The sequence below is a fragment of the Macaca fascicularis genome, chromosome X, assembly GCF_037993035.2.
Source record: "Macaca fascicularis isolate 582-1 chromosome X, T2T-MFA8v1.1".
Lineage (NCBI taxonomy): Eukaryota > Metazoa > Chordata > Mammalia > Primates > Cercopithecidae > Macaca > Macaca fascicularis.
The window spans coordinates 10,296,705-10,323,318 of NC_088395.1; the positions used below are offsets into that span (position 1 = coordinate 10,296,705).

Genomic DNA, 26,614 nt, shown 5'->3' on the forward strand with positions numbered 1-26,614 from the left:
GTGATCCGCCCGCCCTGGCCTCCCAAAGTGTGGAACTGGAGTATTTTAATCTGGAATAAAATATTTGTAACAATTAAGCAAATGGTTTCTGCTTTTTTTTCTTTTTTCTTTTTTTACCACCAATGACCACTTAAAAAAAAAATTCTAAATGCTTGGATGCTATGCTTATCGTTTTAAAAAACAGCTTCATTGAGATACAATTCACACGTTACAAACATCCATTTCAAGTATATAATTCAGTGGTTTTTAGTATATTCAGAGTTTTGCAACCATCACCACTACCTAATTCCAGAGCATTTTCATCACCCCCAAAAGAAACCCCATACCTATTAGCAGTCACTCCTCATTCTCCCCTCCCCTATCCATTGGCAACCACGAATCTACTTTCTGAATCTATGAATTTGCCTCTTCTGGACATTTTATATAAATAGATCATACAATACGTAGCCCTTTGTGACTGGCTTCTCTCATTTGGCATAACATTTTTTAAAAACCTTTTCACTTTTAACTTCATAAATCCTCAGGTTTATAAGTATTTGATAAAACAATCATTGAAAAAGTAATTGTACAATATCCTCTGGGTTTTTCAAAACGCTGAAAAAGGTCCACAAACTTTTCTTACAGTCCCTAGGGATGACTATGAGTCTGAGTAATGCCATGTAAGGCATCATTCTGCCACCACATGCTCATTCTATCATTTACTAAGCAAATATTTACAGAGCACCTGGTATATGCCAAGTGCTTCTTGAGGTGTGGAATAAGACATGCCTCTGAGTTTCAGATCTAAGCTCTTCACAACCTTCCTTTTCATTAGACACTGGCTTGTTTTGCCAGCCTGTAAACAGCATATTGCCAACACACTGTCCCTACCTATATATTTTCCAGACTTTGAGTCTTTTATATAAAAATGAAAAATGATATCATTTCTTAAATTATTTAAAATGATTTAAGTTGCCTTTAACTTTCCAAGTACCTGGAAAAATCTCCTGAATCCTCATCCCCTTCTTTTCCTACTTAACTGCCCAAATTTTTGTCTTTTCTTCCATCTTAGAACCCTTTTCTCTTTGATTAATATACTAAATTCTTTAGCATATGACAGTAAGATATTGCAAATAGCCATGGGGTATCAGACAAGCAAAGAAACAAAATTCACACTTTGGTCATTCATGACTTTTTTTCTTAGTATCTAGCTAGATGTCTGTCATCATTGTTATTGCTCACTCACTAGCAAAGGTTCAGAATTTCTATTCCAGAGGTAAACTAGGCAAAGTCTCTACAATCCAGGCAGACAGAGCTTAAAATAGTGGCATTAAGGTCACTGTGTATTAGAAACTGAATGGTATGTCTTTCCTCTAATCAGGTGAGTCTCTCTTATGAACAGTTCTTCTAAATGTTGGACATTTGTACTTACTAACATTGCTTGATCTTAAAGGATAGAGTCCAAATCAAGCACATATGGGCATATTTAACCTGGAAAAACTGCCCCCAGAAGGCCATGTTAGCTTTGTCTTTGAAGAGCTGTCAGTGAACAGAGTAACTGCACGTGTTCTGTGTTGTAGAGAGGGGGCCAAACAGGGGTAAAAGGTATAGAGAGAGAGATACAGATTTCCCCTAAGGACAAACTTTGTCACTGCAAATGATGTTCCTCATTGGAGTGAGCCTCCTGAAAAATCTCCTGTTGTGCTAGCATTTCTGGGGGCCATTAGAAGGGGGTTGCTGGTGATATGATAGGAATTCAACCAGGATAAGGTTTGAGACCAAAGATCTTTAACTCCCAATGATGTAGATTCTGTGGCAAGGGTGATGATAAGGAACCCGGCTGGGGAGATTTTTGGCTTAAAGCAGCTACAATGGTTCAATCCCAAGGATTGGTACACTTTTGTAAGTGAAAGAGATGATGTCTTAATGCCAAGGGTAACATACTTTTTAAAGCACTTATGCAGCAATTTAACAAATGAAAAGGAAAGCATTAGTTAACATTTATAGTTAAATGTGGGAGATTTTTAACCTGTCTAGATATTCAATATTATATTCCTTTAAAAAATTGAGCCAAAGGCTAAAAATAGTCTTTTGAAATATATATATTTCAAAATACATAGACACACATGCATAAATAATTAAGTCTTTAAATATAGATTCTTAAAATGTATTATATGCCTGAACTCGCTGGATCATTAGACAAGAGCTGCATGAGAAAATCTGAAATTTAAAAACACAGGCAGTATGTACTTTTTACAAGAAAATAACGAGCCACAGGGAAGAAACTATCTTGACATTAATTATGAAGAACATAATACTTCAAAATCTAGTAGGACTTCATTGCCTTAGACTAGAATTAATCAGAAGTTCTCTTCATTTCTTGAAATTATGTTCTCTTGATTCAAAGTTATAAATTTCAAAGCTGTATAGCTTGAAAAGCTTTTAGAAGGCTTTGTTGTCTGAAAAAAAAAATGGATTGCCTCTGCTATATACATTTTTAAGGCTGACAATTAAATATTTTCTCATATTGCATATGCTATCTTATGTTATAACTTGAAGGGCTCTGATGAGATTTAGTACCAGCTAGAGTATCTGAAAATCCCTACAAGTTCAGTTATGACATTCCATTACATGGAAGTGCCATTTTATCCCAAATAATCAAGGTTACATTTTAAAATTTTACTTTCCATTAATTAATTCAGTGATGCATATATGCAACAGGTAGGTAAGTTTTGTGGTAGGCATTGAGGAAAATTCAAACTGTCCACTGTACAAGTTTCAAATACTTATTCACAGAGTTGTTTAACAGGATTGCCAAAAAAATTGAAGTCTATTTTTTTCTCTACTGACATTTTATGTACTTGCTAATCTGCCTGTCAGCTCAAGTTGTAGCTTTTGAGATGCTCAGCTGCTGTTATAACCTCAGCGAATAAACTCTAATTTGTAAGAAGATACTGTAACCTTAAAAGGTCTCCTTATATATTCCTTGCACATATTGGAAGAAAGGCAAAGATGAGCATGACTGGGGACTATAGTGACATTATTAGGTTTATCCTAAGAATAACATGGCTTCTTTAAAATATAGAGTTTGTCAGGCAATTTTGGAAATTAGAGATATGTTATTTGGGGTTCTGACAACTCTTTGCTATATAACTCCAAAAATTAATTAACCTCTTGGTCTATAGAGAATATAAGGGCTCTGTAGGAAAGGGAAGTACGCATGATGTTACTACATCACAGACTTTAAATGAAGTTACCAGGAGAATGCATGCAGTTATAATGTTATCACTTCATAGAGACTTTCTGGAGGAACATAAATTATATGAAGAAAATTTGTATTATTTCTTCTAAGAAGGGTGATTTTAGCCTACACAAGTAATTTGTATTTTCACTTTAGAAGTTAAAATTCCTCTATGTAATCCTATAAACAAAGGAAGATCATTTTCCTGGCTTTTATGGCTATAATGTTTCTTCCTCCAATGCCTTCTCTCAACATAATCTACTAAACCCTTTGGGCATTTTTAAAATGCGCACTTTCAAAGTATTTTTGAGTATTATTTGTCATGCTATGAAACTAATATTTTTTTAAAAGTATCCTATTATTTTGGGAGTCAGTCTGCATTTCAGTGTATTTTTTCTTCATAAATTTTCTTATTAAACTCACATACTTCCAAGAGGCTTTGCTGTATTGAAGTGTCACTTGAGTTTAGTAGGCTGGGATCATAAATGCATAGAAAAGAATGAGAATACTTCAAGGTACACCTTCCTCTAGAAATAGTGATACCTCCAGTCACTTTATAAATCTCGGTTCCTGAGAAAGGAATGCCTCATTCTGAATTGGCTTAGTGTTCCTGGGAGATTCATATTACAGTACAACTCAATGGCGTATTTTACTGTCAGAGCCACAGATAACAGTGAGTTCATGATAACTACTATCCAAATTTTCCAAATGTAGCAATTTAATGAAAACTAAAAGCAGAATTTAAATTGCACAACTGATACAGAAATATTTAGTTTTACATGAGGTTATAATTTATTCTTTTTTCAGGTAATTTGTAATTTATATATAAGATACATATTTTAATTCTAATACAGATAAGAATATACAACTTAACAGTATTTCAAACAATAACTATTTTCACCTTATTTTAATTCTAAAGTAGGAATATATTTATATATCAAATGTAATAAATACAAAATATATTATTTATCAAGTAGAGGTACATTTATAAAGTTAAAAAATACATAACATTTTCTATAATTTATATAATAAAATAATTATTGTTGCCAGGTAAACATAATTTAAACTATAAAACACCATCATATTTTCTTTTGCCTGTTTTGCAATTCTTTAAATGTCTTTTAAAACCTCTTATTAGAATTCAAAGATAAACACATTGAATCAGAGCAAGATCCAGGAATTGTGCCAATTTCTCTATAAAATTCTCTATGCATATGGAGATATACCCTATTTTATGAGGTATTTTATTACCTATTAAATTTTATATCTTTTAAAATAATCATGGTATCTAATATGTGATAAAACATCATTACGAAGTAAAATAAAACCAGGTGTGCATGAAGTTTTGTTTTCAATTATGTGTGTTCAATTTGTATTTTATTTTATTTTGTTTTGTTTTGTTTTTGAGACAAGGTCCCAGGCGCCATCTTAGCTCACTGCAGAATTGACCTCCCAGGCTCAAGCGATCCGCCAATCTCAGCCTCCCAAGTAGCTGGGACTACAGGTTTGCACCACCAGGCCTGGCTAAGTTTAAAATTTTTTTGTAGAGATGGGGTCTCAGTATATTGCCCAGGCTGGTCTCAAACTCTCTGGCTCAAGCAATCCTCCCACCTTGGCCTCCCAAAGTGCTGGAGTTACAGGCGTGAACCACAACAGTGCCAGATCCAATTTGTATTTTTAAGCATTGAGTACAAGCTCTTTAAGAAACAAAGGCTGATATATTTCTCCGTCAACCACTAATCTTCAGCCATAATGTGCAGAAACAAATTTAGAGATTGGTAGTTATCAGAAGTGACCAGGTGGGCACCAAAACCTGATCCTTGCTGGTAAGGAGATTCTTATCAAGTTTCAGCAAACCCAGTGAGGTAACCTAAAGCCTGAGATTCTCCTTCTCTTCTACCTACCCCAGTGATTCTCAAAGGGAGGTTTATTTTGCCCCAGTAGACATTTTGCAATGTGCTGAGACATTTTTGGTTGTCACACTTTGGGACATGGGAGTGTTACCAGCATATCGTGGCTTAAGGCCAGGGATACAGCTAAACATCCTACAGTGCACAGGACAGCCCCACAAATAATTATTAAACCCCAAATGGCAATAATGCCAAAGTTGAGAAATCCTGACCTGGGAGAATCTAGACTGGATGTTGGGGAACATTTGGGATTGACACCCACAGAGCCTGTGTATGTCTATGTATATGTATGTTTGTAGATTTACACACATCTACATGTATATTGACAATGAAGATAGATCATGCCCCTATTTAACTTATGCAAATGCAAAGGCAATGGAATAATGTTGGAAAAGGGGGGAGAAATTTAAATAGTCTTAGCAATTTTTCCTGATACCTCATGTGTCTATTCCTAAAGTGAAGTTAGGTGTTGGGGCATGCATCTGCCATGTCTTGAGTAAGTATCAATTATCTGAGTGTCTCAGAGTATAAATTGAAGCCCAGTCTAATGTTCAGATATATTTTGCACAACACAGCTTCTTTTTTGCTCTCAGTATTTCAGTTAAGGTTCAACCAAAAATGCAGCAATCATAGATATTTTTGACAATTCAGTCATGTACCAAAATAGACCCATATTACGTGTGAGAACTTTACCTGGGAGGTACTGGACACACCCAAACTGGACTATGAAGTATCTTCTGCACTTTTTAAAAACCAATACAAATGAGACACCACTACACACCTACCAGAATGGCTAAAATGAAAACAGGGACAACATCAAATGCTGGGGAGGATGTAGAGAAAGCTGGGTCACTGATACATTTCTGGTGGGAATGTAAAATGATTCAGCCACTCTGCAATACGCTTTGGCAGTTTCTTACAAAACTGAATGTGTACTTGCCATATGACCCAGCAATTGCACTCCTGGGCATTTATCCCAGAGAAATCAAAACTTACAGTCACACAAAATCCTGCACACAAACGCTCATAGCAACTTTGTTTGTAATAGCTTCAAAGTAGAAACAACCCAAATGTCCTTAAACAAGTTGATGATTAAACTGTCATATATCCACACCAAGGAACATTACTCAGCAATAAAAAGGAAAAAATGACTGATACATGCAACAACTTGGATAAACCTCTAGAAAATTAAGTGAGCTGGGAAAAATGTCGATCTCAAAAAATTGCATACTGTATGATTACATTTATATTATATTCTTGAGGTAGCACAATTATAGAGATGGAGAACAGATGATTACTGGTTTCTGGGGGTTAGGGATGGGGTAAGGGGTGGGTAAAGGGTGCAGACTGCCCAGTACATTTTCTTGCAACTTCCTATGGATCTGTAATTATTTCAAAATACAATTTTTAAAATTATATTTCTGTAACAACAGAGCCCTGGGAAACAAGATCACCCAAATGGTCTTATTCACAGTTGTAGAGTTGGTCAGTGTTATATTCTCAGCCCTCAGTAGTGGCAACCCTTAGCACCATGCCCTCTAAAATGCATTTTTTTTCCATTTCTACCTTTTGTATTTACTGCTGTGTTTATTTTTTTGTTTTAAAGACAGAAATACATAAACATGAGTATAAGTGTAATTTTATTTCTAGGTGTAGCTTTAAGTATAAGGTGCATAACATTGTAAAAGAGTTTAATTGTTGTAAAGAATACGATAGATGAAGAAAAAACGCTGTTTTGGATTATAATATGAAAGGTAGTGATAAGTGACCCATGCCCATTTAATGCTATTTGGTGTTGTTTTAGCATATTAGGAGAATTTGTCTAAAAGGGTATACTTTTAGGAACAAATTAGTTTTCTTACATTACAGGAATATTTATACATATACATGCACACATGCATACACACACGCATTTGTCTAAAGAGATGATTTTGAATCATTTCAGACATTATTCCATCATGTGTACATATGTGTATATTTACATGCTTCTGTGTGGGTGGATGTGTATTCATTCAGAGGGTAAGAGGTAGAAATGTCCATAAACCCAGCCTTCTCTGAAATATTAAGCTTGTATCTAAAAAAAGAGAAGTTAACCTAACATTTCTTAAGTGCCTAGTATGTAACCCATACTCTGTTAAGTGCTTTATATACCATTTTTATTATTATCCTTCATTTAGTGATTATTATATAAACCCTGTGCGTTGTCTACATCATTTCAATTTTATGGTGAGGAAACTTGGAAAGTTTAAGGAATCAACCCAAGGTCACAGAGTTAAGATGTGGCACATTAGGGTCTTTACTCAAGGGTCTCTGATATTGTGCTTCTAAGTCTACTGCCTGGAGTGATTCTCTTACTAAATAGTGGTTTCATCATTGTCAAAAGAACATCAAACATCATTGTACTAGACCTGGCATTTTCTTTTTCTTTGATTGATTGATTTATTTATTTTTTGAGACAGAGTCTCGCACTTTGGCCCAGGCTAGAGTGCAGTGGCGCGATCTCGGCTCACTGCGAGCTCTGTCTCCTGTGTTCACACCGTTCTCCTGCCTTAGCCTCCGGAGTAGCTGGGACTACAGGCACCCACCACCATGCCCTGCTAAATTTTTTTGTGTATTTTTAGTAGAGACGGGGTTTCACCGTGTTAGCCAGGATGGTCTTGATCTCCTGACCTCATGATCCGCCCGCCTCGGCTTCCCAAAGTGCTGGGATTACAGGTGTGAGCCACTGCATCCTGCCTTCTTTTTCTTTTCCTAAACAGAGGATATGAGCAGACATTGCACAAGAAATGCAAATAGACCTTCAACACATGCAAAGACAACGTCACTCAGAAGAGAATGCAAAGCTACACAGAGATGCCACTTTTCAGATATCAGATACGCAAAGGTGCACAAGTCGGACAATGCTCTCTATTGATGAGGCTCTGGGGCAGTGCTCTCACACAGGCTGGTTAGACAATGTTACTTATTTATCAAAATTAGAAACTGCATTTGCCCTTTGGCCCAGCAATCCCACTTCTGGGGATTTTTAATACAGATACATCCGCCCCATACAAACTGATGAACACAATGTTTTTCAGTGCACACTGCTTTAATGGCAAAAGATTGGACACACTCCACACGACTAGTAGGGGAAGGGTCAAATCAATTATGGTACATTGTCATAGTGCAATGATATGCAGTTTTGTTCTGTTTTTAAAGAGGAAGCTCTCCGTGGACTGTTATGGGAAGATCTCTAGGGTATATCGTAAAGCAGAAAAAAAGCCAGGGTGCAGAATAACGTATGTGAAAGGCCACTATTTGTGTAAGAGGAGGGAAATATATTTACATTTGCCCACAACAATCAGAAAAATTGCTGTAGAAATTGCTATCACAACAGGAGACACATGGTATACTGTAATTCACAACTTTAGGCAGCTTGGGAATGACAATGTTTACATATCAATTAGGGACTCAAGAAATCCTATAAAGTTTTTCTTCAGGATCCTAGTATTCAAATTAGCATAAGGATCAGACATGGAACATAATACCTGAGGTGAATGTTTCAAACAATGTTTGAAGCCCCCGGGATCACACAATTAGGAGTTGTGACTATCCCAATTACTTTCATACTGTTTCTTTAAATGATCCAATGCTAATCAACAATTTACCTGGTTAAAATTTAGTTGATTTGATTATGCTTTGAAGAGGACACTCCCTGCTTATGTTTTCTGCACTCAGGCAGGAGTCTTGTAAAGGAGCTAACAACAAAGGGATTTTTAACCTTCAAAGCCTTAATTAGAAAACAAGAGCAAATGGTACATTTTTAAAGAGGAACCAGGAATACATGTTTGTGTGGGCTTTTGCCTGATTACATTTGTTAATAATAATGCCAAAACATGTGCACCAAAAAGCATTCAAGGTCTTTTGGTAGTAAATTATACTTGTAAATTTGATGTAAGTTGATCACTTGAATAACTCACACTCTTTGAAGATTAGAATTCATAAATGTATGAAAGAATTAAATGGTTCTTTCCTCTAGTGATATAAAGTATTAAATGACAGAAAAAAATGTGTTCGAAATCAACTGAGGAAATAATTCATTTTGAAAAGTATTCAATAAAAATGTTAAATAGGAAAAATATGCTAAGCCAGTTTCTACTGGATGAAGAAGTAAAGCAGAAACATGAAAAGGGCAAATTTAAGGATGATGGGCTGGGAAATGTCCCGTCAGCCTCACAGTTTTACTTTTTGTTATTCAACTACGGCAGTTCTAGGCCCAGTAATCTATTCCATCCCCATAAGACAAAGAAAAAAAGACTAATTCTGATCAGCAGAAAACTGGATGGCCTCTAGGAACCTTCAAGAGGGCAGTAGCTCCGGATCAAGGAGAAGTGAATGCCTTTGAAGAGGTATCTTAGATTGTTTTGTTAACACATAAAATCCTCTCTCTTTATCATGCAGAAGTCTCATTTCAAAGGGAAAATGCAAGTCAATGAGGATTAGTTTGACTCCTCAGAGGTCAGAACTAAATATACAAAACTAATAATATGACAGTGAAATAAACAAGAATGTGGAATTGCTCATCCGAAGGGATGATGTAACTAATATTGACATAATTTCCAAGCAGAAAAGCAAAACTAGGTCAAAGCACGTTGGCCTAACATAATAAGCATTTTTGTTTCCAGATTTTTACCACGTAGGCTATGTCTGCAGGCATTAATGTCTTCTGTTATCAATGTTCGGGGCTGTCACAAACAATTCATGTCTTATCACTCTTTGTTAGTTAAACCAAAACAATGTAGTTTACATGTGAACCATTCAATTCTGACAGCTGAAATGTTAGAAAGAGGAGAAATATTCAGAAAGTGTCTCTTCCAGACTGAGAAGAATCAAACAATAAATATTCATTATCTAACAGTCTACTATCATGTTTTTATCTACTCAGAAAGTCATACCCCTCCCAATTAATTATTATTACTATTTTCCCTTTTTTACTCAGAACCATACAAAAAGGGCAGCATCAATCTCATTAGAATTTCACTTTAAACATTGACCACTGAAAAGGAACTCAACTGAATCACTCACCAAATAGCCGATTTTTCTCTACCACTTTCCCCATCATACGATGACTAAAAGAAGTCACGCTTTCTTCTCTCTTCTATTTGTTCCATTTTACCTTCCTGCACTATTTCCTCAAAGCACAGCTGATTAATTCATGGGCTAAATGACTCATCTCATTCCCTAAACTTTCTTCTGTATAAATATAATTCTCCTAGTTTTTACTGTCTGACATGTTCATACTTAACTAAAATCAGAGCAAAGAATATATACATAAAAGAAGCACAAAACCCAAATATAAGATCATTTAACTATTTGGATGTTTTGGATAGCATTTTCCACTAAAGATGATGTAGTCTTTCCTGAGTTGCCTCATTATAAACCATCATTCCATTCAAATTGCCTTGGAATTTATTAGCATATTGAATTACAGCACATGACCTGAAAACATCCAAATTATATCTTAGTAGAAGGCATGTGCAGTCACAAAAGAGAATGAGATGGGGAGTCTAGAAGACTTAGGTTCTAGGTATAGAACCTAAGTCTCCCTCATACCTTGCTCCCAGATGGAGGGTAAAGTGTTTCTTGTGCTAAAATGTCAACCCAGAAATGCTAAACTTTAACTGGTATTCTTAGTCTGGATTCCTAATGTATTTCCTACAGAAGATTGATCGTATGTAAATAAATAAATCTCTATTAATAATATTTGGTGGTGCCGTCCAATAAATCTCTATTAATAATATTTGGTGGTGCCGTCCATCTATATATTGCTTTATTTGGCCATTCATCTACTTATTATTAACTCAGCAGGGCATTCAATGAATCCATTTTCCCAGTAACAATCCCCTTCCTCCTAATTGTTTGGGGAAGACCACTTCTAAATACACACAACCAAAGCAACACTCCAAAACCTGACATAGGACAGATAACATGGTCTACTGCATAGACCCGTTAGTAATATATTAGTCTTGTTGTTTCCATAAACTATTAAATGTCCCTGAAATTTCTATTTTGTCATTTTAACTATAACTCTGGGTCTTTACACCTACCGGCAATGAAAATGCTTTGTCCAGCACAAATCTTGAACTTCACTATGAAAAACGTGGTCACCATCTACATGGGTAAGGCTTCAGTCTTCTCTCAGACACGCTATCTCAGTTGTGGAGTAACCTTGGGCATGCCACTCACCTGCAAAATTAAACAACTGCACATGGACCTAAGGCCTAAACTATCAGGCTGGGTTCAATGAGAGCAAGCAGCAGATTCTATCTTGGCGATTAGGCTTTGAGCTATTGGAGGGCATGACCCATTTCGTAATCATTTCTGCAGTACGATCAACTCCAAGGTGCTTACCATGTTTTGGGTTGTGTTCTTGCCCAGAACACAATTGAACGGAATATATATATATATATATATATATATATATATATATATACACACACACACACACACACACACACATATATATACACACACATATATATACACACACACACATATATATATAGAGAGAGAGACTATTTATGCGTATATAAATGGACTATATATATATAAAACCATATACATATGGTTCAGTAATCATAACCTATGTTAATTTTCTCTACTACTGATCTATTTAGTCCTTGCTGTTTCCCAGACCTTTCTAATGCCCTTTCTTCTTCATATCCCTTCTGATTTTAAGGAGCATTTTCCATTCTCTGTTTTACTAAAATTCATCCAGCATGCGCCTGTAGAACACTTAATAATTCTTATTGTGTGCCAGACACTGGGCTTGGGTCTGGGGATTCAAAGGTAATTAAGATGTAACTCTTGCTCTGGAGTAACTGAGTCCCAAGATAAGCAGACAAACGAGTAGAAATACATACACCAACTCAAATACTCGTGTGGATAAGAGGATGCTACAGCTATTTCCTTTCCACTTATTGTAATACAAGTAGACAGTGCTCAGCATACAAAGAGCACACTTACAAACAACCCATACCCACAAACGCCATAATTCCCTCTCAATTGGGGGCCTGTGGCTCCCTGGCTGTTACTCACAAAGACCCTAGTGGGTCCAGAAGTTCAGGCAGGATGAAATGAAGAGGTCTGACCCACAGGCAGACACATCAGCAAGTTCTGTCTGCCAAAGGCATGGTCCTGCCCCCAAATATTGTCCCTGAAAAGAAAATCATGTGTTTTGTAGCTCCAGGCTCTACTGCTTAAAATATCCCCAATTAAAGATTCATCCTAAGGGTTAAAGGGCTAAGAGTCATGAGCTTCGGCTCACCCATATTACTTCTCTCCTGCCATGTGGTAGAGACCGTTGACTAGAGGAAACAGGAGAGTGGTTTGGAGGTGGGGAAGGGAAGGGTGGGAAGATGAACAATTATGAATTCACTATATATTAGGACAGGCCTGGGGGAGATGCCCCAGTGAGACCAGAAGACATCAGAAGGATGGAGAAAGAAAGGTGAAAACTAGTACAAACTTCATATTTCAAATATTGCCATGACGGGCCTATTACCGAAAGTATGACAATTCTTTCTCCTTCTGTTTCCATCCTGTATAACACAGGGGCATGTCCTCAAAACTCAGAACTTGATCTCACATTAATCAGATTGATTACTTTTTGCTGGAAAATGTTCTGGGTTTCAAACAACAAACTCCTAAAACATAAAGTATTCCTAGATTGGGGACTACCTATGAGTTACTTTTCTCTATTGAGAAAAATCAATTACTATTTAATAATTATGAGAAATCTGCTTTATGTAAGAAGTCATAAATTTCTACAAATGGACATGTGGGCTAAAAATCAACTAAATTTCACAATTACAAATCACTTCTCAAGTCTCCTAAGTTCAGCAAGGTTTTGGATACCATCAATTTTTCAAGTGGATCCCTACCCACACGAATATAGATATTAATGAGAAGCCATTTTGACCATGGAAAAACCTGCACTGTGCTACTGGTACAATAAATTGTACATCAGATCAAAAGTTCTTTGAGGGCAGGGACCTTACCAAAATCATGTTTGGAACCTAGAAAGTGTCCCGGCACATTAATAATCACGTATAATGTGGCAGAATATATTAATTCTGTGAGTGCTCAGTAAATGTCATTGAATGATATAAGAAAGGAAGGACAGCCTTTATATTATATTCATCATAAACACTGGACTGAATATAAGACCTTCAACATCCACTTGTACTACAAATGATCAGCACCTCTTCCATGTTTACTCAGAACCTCTCTTTCTTTTTCTTTTTTTTTTTTTTTTTTTTTGAGACGGAGTCTCGCTATGTCCCCCAGGCTGGAGTACAGTGGCACGATCTCGGCTCACTGAGAGCTTCGCCTCCTGGGTTCACGCCATTCTCCTGCCTACCCGCCTGAGTAGCTGGGACTACAGGCGCCCACTACTGCGCCCGGCTAATTTTTTGTATTTTTAGTAGAGACGGGGTTTCACCGTGGTCTCGATCTCCTGACCTTGTGATCCGCCCGCCTCGGCCTCCCAAAGTGCTGGGATTACAGGCGTGAGCCACCGCGCCCGGCCCTCAGAACCTCTCTTTCATAGCACAAAGCAGGTAAGTTACTTTCTTTGGTCTGGTTTGTTTTTTTCAGGAAAGTCCCCTCTTGGCTTTTTCTTCTGTGCCTCAATTTTCTGTGCTTCTACTATCACCTGACCTCCTGGAGGCCATTAACCATCCTGATCTTGTGTCAATAGAATATTTTCCTCCAGAGGGGGAAAAATATTTCAGATCCAGATGGCTCCCTAATATTGTGTCCTTTTTAGTTTAAAGAAATTTTTATAACATGCCAGCTCATAAAACTGGGCAAACAAGTTTCTAGAACAAAACCCCTGAGCTCACTTTTGTGTGAAATCAAAGGAGTTGATAATGAGCCAGAATCTTCCCGATAAACTGCCTTATATGTAAACGGAGATTAGATTGCTGTTTGACCTGGCTTTATCGCCCTTTCTTTAATCACAGCGTATTTGATATTCTCTTCCTTGAATGAACTCATTTTCATAGTAGCTTTGGTCACAAGATTAAAGAATCGCTAACTAATTGTTCCAAATAAGCAGAGCAATTCTCTCTAACTCTGCCTCGGGCTCCCTGCAGTGACGTCCGCTGCCTGATCTTCCGACCACGAGAACTTCAAGCCTGACCCCTGTAGGTAGATAACTGAAATGTACACCTCTAATCAGATCCTGTCTTTCAAAGTCCCATCAAGTTCTGAAAATAAAAACGTTCATACTTACTACAATAGGGATATTGATGACATTTATATGAAATATTGTACTTCCTTTTCATTGTATAAATTGCTTTTGGAAAGTAGCAACCACTTGTTTAAAAAGAATTTAAATTACGTCTGCAAGATACTCTGGTATGGTTAGCCATTACTTCTTTTTGCCTATCGAGAAAAATCCGAATGATTTGATTTAACTGGGATCCTCAAATCACGCGGGTTAAAAATGTCCTGATTTGCCCCTACCTTTTTCTAATCAAACAAATTACTCTTTGTCCAGTAACCAAATCCCCTCCTTTCACCAACGCACAGCCCAGGTTGCCATAGCTACCTTGGATGTCTATTTACCACACAAACGATCAAAGCCAGGAGACATCCACATGTGCACTTTGCCTTAAAACTTGCTGGAATGTCTGTGGATAACATGCAACTACCAATTAACAGATTTGCTTGTAGCCTATGTGGTCTACAGCCAAGCGAACTACAAACATGACTCAAAAAAAATTATTTCAAAATGACCAACAAGGATCTTTAAACTGACAGCAAGTCTTATGATTATAACATTTGCTGAAAGAAAGATAGTAGGGAAGAAATTAAAATTTTAACATATGTTGAAGACATTGAGCTCTCTAAATCATGTGCAAAAACTTAAAACATCTGTTGAAAGGGAACATTTCTCAGATGCATATTTAAAATTCCTGTTAGTTACTGTATCTTTCTATTAGATTTCATAAAAGCTGCCTGATCTCAATGTTGGGAGAAATGAGAACAGAACTGCCTTTTGAACTGTTAGAGTCTGTACTTTCAAATGAAGGAAACCATACAACATACTTGGGACACAATATACTTGCCAGTTACAGAATGATAAGAAAAAGAATGCTGTAAGAGAGATTCTGTTTTAATCCCTAGAATGCCATTTGAGATCCTAAACCTGCACAGGTAGTCTTTCTGGGTGGGTGAGTATTCATCCCCAGACTTGCCCCTAACTTGCTGTGTCTCTTTATACTTAACCTTTCTCTGCCTTCGTCTCACCATTTGTTCAATGAGGATCAAATTGCCACCTCGTTCTCTCCTGGCGATGTGGCAGAGAATAAATAGATCGTATTTGTAAAGGACTTTCTAATCCTCAGAGGAAAGATTAATACGAAGACTTTCGTTATTAAGCCAGATGTCCTTGGGCATTTTAATTCCAATCTAAAGAATGCAGAACGAGCTAATCAAACAGATCACAGCTTCCCTGAAACAGCAGCATCCTAGCCTTGCAAGAATTTAGCAGCTATGTGACTCATTTTGTTTTAGTAGATCAGAAATACATCATGCACCTTCTTTCCTTAGAGTTTTTTCTAAAGTTACCAGGATGTTAGAAACACAAAATATGTCTAGTAGGCAATTTTGCCTAGAGAATCTGATTCCCCCCCACACACACACACCCCACCCAAGAATGAACTATTTGTTCTTCTTGTGTGTAGGGACAATGGGTGGATTGCCATGTGGGGTGGATTTGCAGTTGTGGGAATGCCACAGGCAAACCTGTTGTTTTTGGCCAGGCTTCTAGAACAGGTGGCCATGCTTTTCCTTTTGCCTGGGAACAGAGTAAATTCCTTCTCAAGGAAGGTACATAAAAGTTTCCCATTTATGATCAGAGTGCAGAGACAGGTTGGCATATATTTTAAAATTACTTCCTGATCAAGGTGAGTCAGATTTACACTTTTCTTTGGCCTAACTCAGCCGTGGTCTTAGGAACCCTCAAAGAATACTATCCTTCTACACCTGAAGTGGTGGCTTCAGGAGTGTTCCTTTTCTGCCAACCTGGCAGAAGCCCAAACCCCTCTGAATCTTACAGCTAGGCAAACAGCTTTCTAATTCTGCTGGCAATTTTTGGCTACCCAGAATTTCTGGCTATCAGTGGCAGGCAAGGGTCTCTTCTGGGCTGCCACACCAGTGTATGGCATTTGTGCAGCCCTAGGGACAGATCACTCATCAGCAAAGAGATTGAATTTCATTGCTGAGCTGATGACACACAGGTCTGTTTGATAGTTAACCCTGTAAATCCAGCTGGAGCTGCCGGGCTGAGATGACAAATTGGCTGATGGGTGCGATTCACCCTGCCTGGATTCTACAGTCAGGTTTCCCCAAGAGAAACTCAAAGTAGGGATTAACCCATGCCAATAACACCGCCATCTCATTCCTCCCTACATTCTTGTTCTGACTGCAGTGAAACAACTTGCTAGATTCTGGAAACTGTCCTCGTTCTTTGGATGAACAATGATCCTGTCTCTCTCCTTCATCTCCTCCCCTGTTCCATCCCACCCTCTTTTTAAGTTCTGAACAGGCCAAAAAAATTAGTAGACATACATAGCTGTGAGATGAAAAGTTGTCCATTCATTAAATAACTAGGGAGTTCGCTACTTGTGCCCCTAAAACTTCAATACTGGGCTGTTTTCCAACTTCATGTAAATGCCACAACAAACTAGGCATGGGAAAAACCATCCCAAGCTGGGGGAAGCAAGCCTTGGGCAAAAGGAACGGAGACTGCCATGGTTCCTGAGGAATTGTGTGGGAACAGGGATTCTGGAAATTGAGCTCAGATACCACTAAGGAGAGGACAGGTGGCTCTGCACAGGATCAAATAACTTCTTTGTTGCAGCTAAGGACCTTTGTCAAAAATGTTTTGCGTTCCTCTTTTTCCTTTTCAATCCTTTCCAATTAACCTTCTCCTTCCTTTTCCTCCTCCCACTTTAGTAGACATTAAAAGTATGAGGTTGGACTGTGAGTTTGCAGAACTTAAAGAAAACGAGCGTCCGCCCCACAGTCCCCAGCAAGGCAAGGGCAATTCATTGCAAGCAGAGGGCACTTGCTCCTCCGCAAGTGTTTTTCTGCACTCCCTGAAACTTGCCAAGCATGCTTGCTGAGCGAACAAGCGAGGGGGCCAGAAGGCGGAGGGTTTGCGCTGACCATTCGACCATTCGAAGGGGGCTCTGCTTCATCTCCCAAGGCTGTGTGAAAGGGACAGAAAGTTCTAAATCCCTCGCCTGCGCTCCTAAATGGAAAGCTCACTTCCCCCAAAGTATGCAGGGTTGCGAGCGCCCAACCCACTTAGAAGAAAAAGTGAAGAGCTTTTCCGGTTGCGATACAGATGCTAACTTTCCCACTCAGATTTATTCAGGGCTGGTAAAAAGCAATAGCATTCCTCTTGAAATCCCTGCCCTTCCAGCCTATTGGCATGTTTTTCCGGCCTTGTTTTCTCCTTATATGAGTATTGCTCTTGATATTTAAATATTGACATAAGATTTTTCCATAACTTTGATTGAGTTGTAAATCACACCCTCTCCTTGGCTTCCTACATCAACTTTTTCTTTCCTTTTCTTGCTTAACAGCAAAGCTATAAACCTCTTCCTGGACTGATAAGGAATTTTATCATCATGCCCCAGAGCCACGGAAGAAGCTGTTGGTTTAGAATTCTTTTCAAAGACTCATTTAAGTAATCCCCCAGCCCTTTCTCCGCTCACTGTTTTCAGGGCTGTCTTCTCACGTCCAGAAGCAATACAGTTTCCAAACTGCTACAACAGAAAAACAAATTTGCATTTTTCTGGAAGGACTGCCTGTGCTCATTTCAAGCTGGTTCCGCCTTCTCCGCCAGAAACACAGTAAGTGCTCAGAATGCGAAACCAAAATGAGATAAGCGGCCCCGTGAAATTCTTTTCCAGGACATTCAGCTGTCTTTATTCTAGCCCAAAGCATAGGGTAGAGACACTAAAAGCTCGAGACACATCCTGCACGATACATTCCAGCGGCCGCAAACTGGAATTGATTTACATATGTTCTACAAACTGCTTGAAAGCCCTTTACAACGACTGCCTGACATCAACCACAATTAGAGGCAAAAGTGGGGGCGGGTGGCGAGGGCCAGACCGGGGTAGCTCAGGTAATGTGCTTCTTTGGTTGTCTTAGAAAAATGCAGCCCCGTCTTTCCGCCAAACGCATCGACTATGGCCAGGCGCCTGCTAACCAAGCCAGCTCTCCGGAGTAACAGGTCGCAGGGGTCCCGGGCGGCGCCCGCCCCCTCCGCCACCAGCGCAGCCGCCTGAGCTTACCTGCCTCATGTTTAGAATCCCATGACCCATCCGGCAGGGAGCGAGCTGCATCGGAGCCCGCGCCGCAGTCTTCAGAGCGGAAACACCGAACCCGACGGGATCCCGCAAGACAAAAGCAACCCGGCGAAATCTACGGGCAGCAAAGAGCACGTTTTCGTCCTCTTTTTCTTTGATCTGTTGCTACACGCACTCTGCCCGAGACAATGTCAAGTTTCTCAACCTTTTCTCCCCCAGCCTATGAAAAGTCGGTCGCAGGGAAGCGAGGACCGCCTGGCTCTTATTTCAAATCAGTTCTCAGAGACGTCGTAGGTGGCTGGCTTAGGCCGCGGAGGAGCTTCGCCAATCAGAAGTAAGGGGGTGGGTCCTGGGAGCCAGAAAGGCTGCCTCCGCGAGGATTAGGGGAGCTTTCAGGATTCAAATGACTGAAAGCAGCTGGAAACAGAGTCCAAAGCTCCAAAAGTAAAGGATGAGTTCTATTCTTATCTAACAGCTCTACTTCTGCTAAAAGCTTAACTAGCTAAGGGCCTTAAATCCTTGCATTTTAAGAGCTCCCTAACAGCATTAAAACATTTGGAAGGTGCAAAATTATTTCAGCCAGAAAAGTTCAACACTCAGGACCCAAGGGTATTTTTAAAAGGATATCTTGCACTGAAGCCCTATTTTTGCAAAAGACTGGAAAGGAAACCAAATTGTTACGAGTAACACCTTAACTAAAACGAACAATCCAGAAGGGAGGTTGTTACCTACCTCATCTCTATATAGATTAACTGTATATTGAATCTAAGAAAAATAAATCTTAATGGGAACGTGCACACAAATTTTTTGAAATGCAGCAAATGAACAAAAATCTTTACCTACTGACGGCCCGAGGCATAATTTCAAATATCACTGTTGTCATAGAACAATACACACTGACATTTTGTTCAGGAAAAAAAAAAAAAACTTAGTAAATGCATACACCTTTCTCTATGGTTTGGCTTCCCTACAGGGTTGATCTGTTGAACTTATGAACAGGGACAAGCTGGACATCACCTTGGCAGGATTGCAGGAGAGCTGGAGAAGTAGTTGGCTTCTTAGAAACAAACTCAGACTCAAAAAAAATTTCCAAAGTTTGCTTTCTTAACTCCATATAAGCAATAACTTTTTTCAACTCTTAGCCAACATGATTTTAATGTAAATCTACCTTTTGGATTTCAAGAAAGTGCAAGTTGAGCAAAGAGTACTTTGTGTAGAACTAGTTCCATATTTTTCCCCCAAGAAATGACCGCAATTTTGTGATGATAATTCAATAAAGATTTTAAATGTTTTGGTATCAGGGGAAAAAAAACTTAGCAAATAATGAATTGGTGGCTTCAGGAGTGTCATCTGCATGGGTTCAACACATGTGAGCTCTGCCCAGTTCTACGAAAATTTAGTGGCCCAATAACTGGGCCTGGAAGCCCATAACCCTCGCCCCCTGCCTGAGTAGCCTAAGGAGCCACCTAGTGACACAAACTGACTTCAGTCCACTTCTTGTACTTTTCCTTGAGAGCCCTTCATATGATGGAGTTCAGGATTTCTCAATCTCAGCACTACTGACATTTTGGGCAGCATAATTCTGTCATGAGGGCTGTCCTGTGCACTGTAAGATGTGTAGCAGCGGCCCTGGATACTGAACACTAGATGCCAGTAGCACCCCCACAATCGTGATGACCAATAATGTCTCCAGACATTACCAAATGTCTCCTGGGTGATGAAATCACACTTTGAAAGGGTGGTTCTCAAACTTGAGGGTGCAAGGAAACTTCTGGGGAGGTTGTTAAAAATGCAAATCTCCAGGCCCCTGCACCAAAAGAATCTGATTCAGTAGGTTTGCTGAGGAGCCTGAGAATCAGCATTTTATCCCACTGACAAAGGACTCTGATTCACTTTGAGAAATATTGCGTCTATCCCTGCCCTAGGTATGCCCCAGCCACAGGGCATAGGAAGCTACCCAGGGCTCCTGCCATTAAATACCGCTGGAGTTTAATCCCATGGCACATCTGTTTACCACCTTCAGTAGAAGCTACAACTGCGTCTGCCTTCTGCTTTCATCACCTCAAAGGTAAATATGAGCTGGGATTTCCTCTCTCAAGGACTGTGCCCTTTTAATGTTACTTCCATTTTTATTCTCCTTTGACTCACTCACCAACTATCCGACAATCTCAAATGTCACCACTCATTCGTGGTTTCCCCAAATGCCCCAAGAAAAATTAATCCCTTCCATCTTCTATGCCCTTAAAGCAAAATACCCTTATAAAAGAGGTTTCAGAGAGCCTATTTGCCCCTTCTGCCATGTGAGGACACAGTAACAAGGCGCCACTGATGAAGCAGAGAGCCCTCACCAGACACCAAATCTGCTGGTACCTTGATCTTGGACTTACCTGCCTCCAGAACTATGAGCAATAATTGTCTGTTGTTTATAAATGGCCCAGTCTAAGGTGCAGTATTTTGTTATAGCAGCCTGAACTAACACAGTGCCATAAAGTATGCTGCCTCCTTGATTCAGAAAACCTCTAAAAAAATGAATGGTGGGGATACACAAAGTCTGCTTTTTCATTTACAAATAAGCAAATGGAAATTTTTAAAATTCTGAATGAAATAAATGGCCCTTTGGAGGATGTTCATTGAGTGAGGATTTGATCCACCTATTAGAAACAGTGAGGCCCAGTGTGGTGGCTCACACCTGTAATCCTAGAACTTTTGAAGACCGAGGAGGGCAGATGATCGCGTGAGCTCAGGAGTTTGAGACCAGCCTGGGCAACATGGTGAAACCATGTCTCTACAAAAAAAAAAAAAATAGCTGGGCATGGTGGTGTGTGCATGTAGTCTCAGGTACTTAGGGTGCTAAGACAGGAGGATCACTTGAACCCAGGAGGTCGAGGCTGCAGTGAGCCTAGGTTGTGCCACTGCACTCCAGCCTGGGTGACAAGTAAGACCCTGAAAAAAGGAGAAAAAAAAAAGAAAGAAAGAAAAAGAAAGAAAGAAAGAAGAAAGAAAAGAAAAGAAAGAAAAGAAAAGTGAAGTGAGTAAAGGAGCTTGCTCTACCAAACGAACAGATGTTCTGTTCCCAAATTTGTGATTAACAATGTTTGCTAATGTTAGCTGAAGGGATGTTCGAAGTTTTGAAAACTCTTCTTCAAAAAAAGCAGCTTAATTGATAATCTTGTTAGTTATGTGCGGGTTTGGTTATTAACAGACCTTGTAGCAAACCTAACATAGGTTCTGGGTGGATAGTCCTGGACAGGCGGCACTACTCAGACATGGACAGGCTTTGGTGTGGTGCCCTTGGACGATACCTAACAGTACTTGTGCCACCTCTCTCAGTGATCTCGTAGATCAAAGAACATGGAGTGAATGTTTGTGTAAGTAAAAAATGGCTAAATATCAGCAATTTCACATAGATTATTTTAATATGTGTCAGGGCATATCAAAAGTCAATGAAAATCAAGCTGAAGTTGTCTATGCAGCCACCTGGAGAGTGCCCAGTACAAGTGCACAGACTTTGGGAGCTATGAAAACAGCATATTTATTCTCCCTCAGAGGTTTCAGAAATCCAGTTGTTTTATTATGGGGACAGAGGGAAATTTATGGAATGCTGTGTTTGAGGTGATTAGTAAAGGCAATTTAAGTTAACAACATGAGTCCCCACTTAGAAAAAAAAAAACTCATCTATAATTCTTATAGAAAGTCACAAAAAGAGAAGCAGGTACTCCCTGTGTACAGGTACTCCTTAAATTAGTTTCTTTCAGTTGGTTAAGGGAAACAATGTGGTATACCACAAGGATGGGCCAAATAAGACTTGGAGTCAGTTTTCTGTGCTGACTTGGCCACTAACTGGCTAATAGACCTCAGATAAGCCAATTGATATTCTAAGCCCAAGATTTCTTAGGGGACAATTGCACAGACTGAATAAATTCATATATTGGTAAGTGTGCCCAGTGCAATTGCTATTGCTTGTTGTGTAAATGTGTTGGATGAGCAACACTGGAAAGAAGTGAAAAAATCTATGATGTCAGAAATGTACCCTAAGCTTGTTGTTTCCTCACTAGAAAATTAAGGAATCAAAGCAAATCATGTCATTTTAAATTTTAATTAAACCTTACTATTTAATAATTCTATGCTTTCAAAGGTGAAACATGTTAACAATATCTAGTTTGTGTTAAGATTAAATATAGCGGATTCTTCATTATCTGCCCTTGAGTAATCTGGTAAACGGTTTATGCATGAATTTTTAATATTTTTATTTTATTTCATTTAACTTTATTACTTTTTAAAAAAATTTTTTGAAACAGGGTCTCACTCTGCTGCCTAGGCTGGAGTGCAGTGGCATAATCTCGGCTCACTGCAGCCTCAACCGTCTGAACTCAAGTGATTCTCCCACCTCAGCCTCCTGAGTAGCTGGCACCACAGGTGTGTGTCACCATGCCTGGCTAATTTTTTTACTATTTGGAGAGATGGGGGTCTTGCTATGTTGCCCAGGCTGGTCTTGAACTCCTGGGCTCAAGTGATCCTCCTGCTTCAGCCTCCAAAAATGGTTTATGCATGAATTTACCAAGGGCTTCTTATATCCTCCTCCTGTGGTCAAAATCTCCACTCCCAATTGAACTTTCTACTTCATTTCAATACAATAATATCAGCCGAGCGCGGTAGCTCATGCCTGTAATCCCAGCAGTTTGGGAGGCCGAGGTGGGCGGATCACGAGGTCAGGAGATCAAGACCATCCTGGCTAACACGGTGAAACCCAGTCTCTACTAAAAATACAAAAAATTAGCCGGGCGTGGTGGTGGGCGCCTGTAGTCCCAGCTACTCCGGAGGCTGAGGCAGAAGAATGGCATGAACCCGGGAGGTGGAGCTTGCAGTGAGCCGAGATCACACTGCTGCACTCCAGCCTGGGCAACAGAGAGAGACTCTGTCTCAAAAAAATAAAAAAAAAAAATAATAATAATATCGTACTTCCCAAGAATAAGTCTTCAATTTCTGTCATCTATTTTTTAATTATAATTTTGTATTAAATTTGAAGAGGAAAATTATTTGAATTGTTTTTTAAGTGATTGCCTGTATCAGTCAGGGCTCTCCAGAGAAACATAAAACAGGCTTATGTAACTGTGGGGTCTGGCAAGTCTGACATCCATAGGGCAGGTTGGCAGGTGCAGACTCTTGTAGACATGAAGCAGAATTTCTCCTTCTTCAGGGAAACCTCAATTTTGCTGTAAAGGCTTTAACAAATGGGGTGTGGCCCACCTACATTATCAAGGATAATCTCCTTTATTGACGTCAACCGATTGTAGATATTAACCATATATCTTCAATATACCTTCATGGCAACACCTTGATTAACATTTGGTTGAATAACTGGGTACCACAACCTAGCCAAGTTAACACATAAACCATCACAAGGCCTGTGCCCAAACATTTGTATATCCATTGCAACAACAAGCACAGAGTATATGGTCAGTCAATAAATGTTTACTGAGTTGTTGTGACTAATAATAATAGTAATAATTTTAAAGTCTCCATTAGTAGAAGGTCATCTTCTTTATCAATAATGAAATTTTGCTAACCGATTTATTATGTACTTATCAACTGCAACACTGGAAGTTAAGAGCTCTATTTTACTTAATTTTGAGATTAAATGTTTTCTAGCTGACAGTTCTTTACCAAATCATACTATCAATCAAATGTCAGAATATAATGCAATTATTTTCATACCAAGGCTCAACATTTTTGCATCCCATGTACTCTTTCTTTGGAAACCACTCAAAGATGTGCTTTAGCAAAATGAGAGTGTTAAACTAAGAAAGATAAGTCAATGGGACCCAGAAAATAGAGGCACCAACATAAAAAGAAGTAAGGAAAGTCCAGGATGATAACTACATAATTATCATGCAGTTATGAGCAGCATCTTAGAAAGGTCCCGTCTAAATTGTAGCAGGAGGATGGAGGACTCCTGGAGTTAGGACTCTGAGAGAAAAATGATACTATAGTTAACATTTGAGGGCAAACAGGTACACATAAATATAAGCAATATGTGAGACTATTATTAACTCCAGGCAAAACAAAAGAATGCACAAAAAAATGAAGCATTGTTATAGAACAGTCCTTAACTTGGCAGTGATTTCTGATATAGATATTATGGCAGAGACTACTGGTAGCCAATCCAGTATCCATCTTCCCTTTGCTTCTTTTCAACAGAACCTCAATTTACTTGGGGCAAAAATGTGCCCAGCTGAAGAACATTTCCCAGCCTCCTTTGCAGGTATAAGTGATCATATGAAACTATTATTACTATTATTTTTAGAGACTAGGTCTCGCTGTGTTGCCCAGGCCGGAATGCAGTGGCTAGTCACAGGCACACTCATATTGCACTACAGCCTCAAACTCCTGGGCTCAAGCCATCCTCCTGCCTTAGCCTCCCAAGCAGCTGGGACTACAAGCTCATACCACCACGTCTGGTAGGCCTATAAAATTTTAATAGAAGCTGCTATGTACTATGTAGGGCTTTTGGGAAAGTTATTTAAAGGGAATATACACTGTTTGCTCTTTGCCCTTCCTGGATTTCTCCACCAGGAATGGTTGCAATGTCTGAGGGACTAGGGCCTTTCTGTAACCATGACGAGGACAGAACACCTAGTAAAGCTGGATAACAGAAAAGATAGAAGGATCTTGGATTTCTGATGACATCTTGGAGCCTCCAAATGAGCCCTAAGCTTCATGTTCTTTGGAAAAATAAATTGCTAATTTGTTTGAGCCAATGTTTTGGGATCTGTGTTACTAGGTGAACATAATTTCTGACACCATTATATTGGAAGAATGTGGGATTGGGACGAGGAGGGCTAATTCCTTTTTGATCATATGTAGAATGTTAATAATAATGTCCAAAATTCATAAACCAGGAAAGAGCAGTAAAGACATATAATGGGAAATATTGAGATACATACCAGAAGAGATATTTGCCAGTTGATAGTGATTGTCCCTAGGGTGGAGTGGGATGGGACAGGGATTACTGTTTTTCATTAAGAGTCTTTCATACATTTGTATGTGGAACATGTATTACTTTGATAAAATTAAAATTAGTTTAAAATAAACAAAAATATACTCTCTGGTTATAAAATCAATTTCTTGTCCTTAAAGTCACTTCCTATGAACTAGCAGTGTTTTATTATCATCTGGCCCATAGATGACCAAAGAGTCATGATAGAGCTTCAGATAAATTACATGCCTAATGGCCCATTCTGAACCCCAAGTGTAATGTGATCACATCATACACATATGACCTCATTAGCATTTCCTGTTTCCACCATTTCAGCTTTAATTTGTTCAAGGTTTATGATTGTTTTGCCACATGTAACCAGAAATACGTATAGACAGTTCTGATACAAATTGTCTTGGACATTCTTTTAGATCTCCAGGAATGAATATTCTATATCCAAGACACCTTAATAATTCATTACAGTAATGAAAAATCACCTTTTGTTCTTATTCCTAATTGGCATCATTCTTGATTTAAATCCATTTTTTGTGGGTCTTTGTATGACTAGGAATAGCTGTTTACTGTCCTTCATATTTAACCATTTTACTTCTTATCCTTATTCTTTTATCTCACTTTTCTTATATGTGAGAAAGATTAGTCCCTGAAACCTTTAATATTTTAATGCACAAAGCTGATATTTAAATTAGTCTTAGAGATTAAAAATATTAACTTTTATGAATCATCTCTTTTTTTTGTATGTTAGAAACAAGCAAATCAGACTGGATCATTGATAAGCATGTGGACATAAGGAGGGGAATAAAAATTGTAATCAAAAGAAGCTTTGAACAGGATTTGCGCTCCTTGCTTATCAAAAGTCAATGCTTTATCTTTTAGATTGGTACTTAAATGAACAGAAAGATTGCCAGGATGGTTGTGTTATTCTGATTGGTGAAAATCCTCTCCTACTTCACACATACCTGGATCTAAGATGGTAGTAAAAATAAAAACTACTTAGGAATCATGGTTTATGTGTCTCTTTCCTTTGTTACACACAGATCATGGTGGTTTTTTAACATTTTTAATGGCCAAGGAAATATTTACCCTTATTTCCTTATAACTAGGTAACTTGTCATGA

At 38.7% G+C, this 26,614-nt stretch overlaps 1 protein-coding gene across 9 annotated transcripts in view; it reads right to left on the reverse strand.

Moving 5' to 3' along the window:
• Nucleotides 1-26,614, reverse strand: part of MID1 (midline 1) — a 389,100-nt gene that overhangs the window by 161,744 nt on the left and 200,742 nt on the right. For 2 of the 9 annotated variants that reach the window (XM_074030119.1, XM_015443460.4), the window contains exons 1-2: nt 18,489-18,784; nt 11,217-11,355 (exon numbers count right to left, since the gene is read on the reverse strand). The exons of 5 other annotated variants lie outside the window; for them this stretch is intronic. The gene's annotated coding sequence lies outside the window, so the exon portion shown is untranslated. Of the gene's footprint in view, nt 1-11,216; nt 11,356-18,488; nt 18,785-26,614 lie in introns of those variants that run through there. 2 more of the 9 variants (XM_005592944.5, XM_005592943.5) reach the window with 1 other exon arrangement.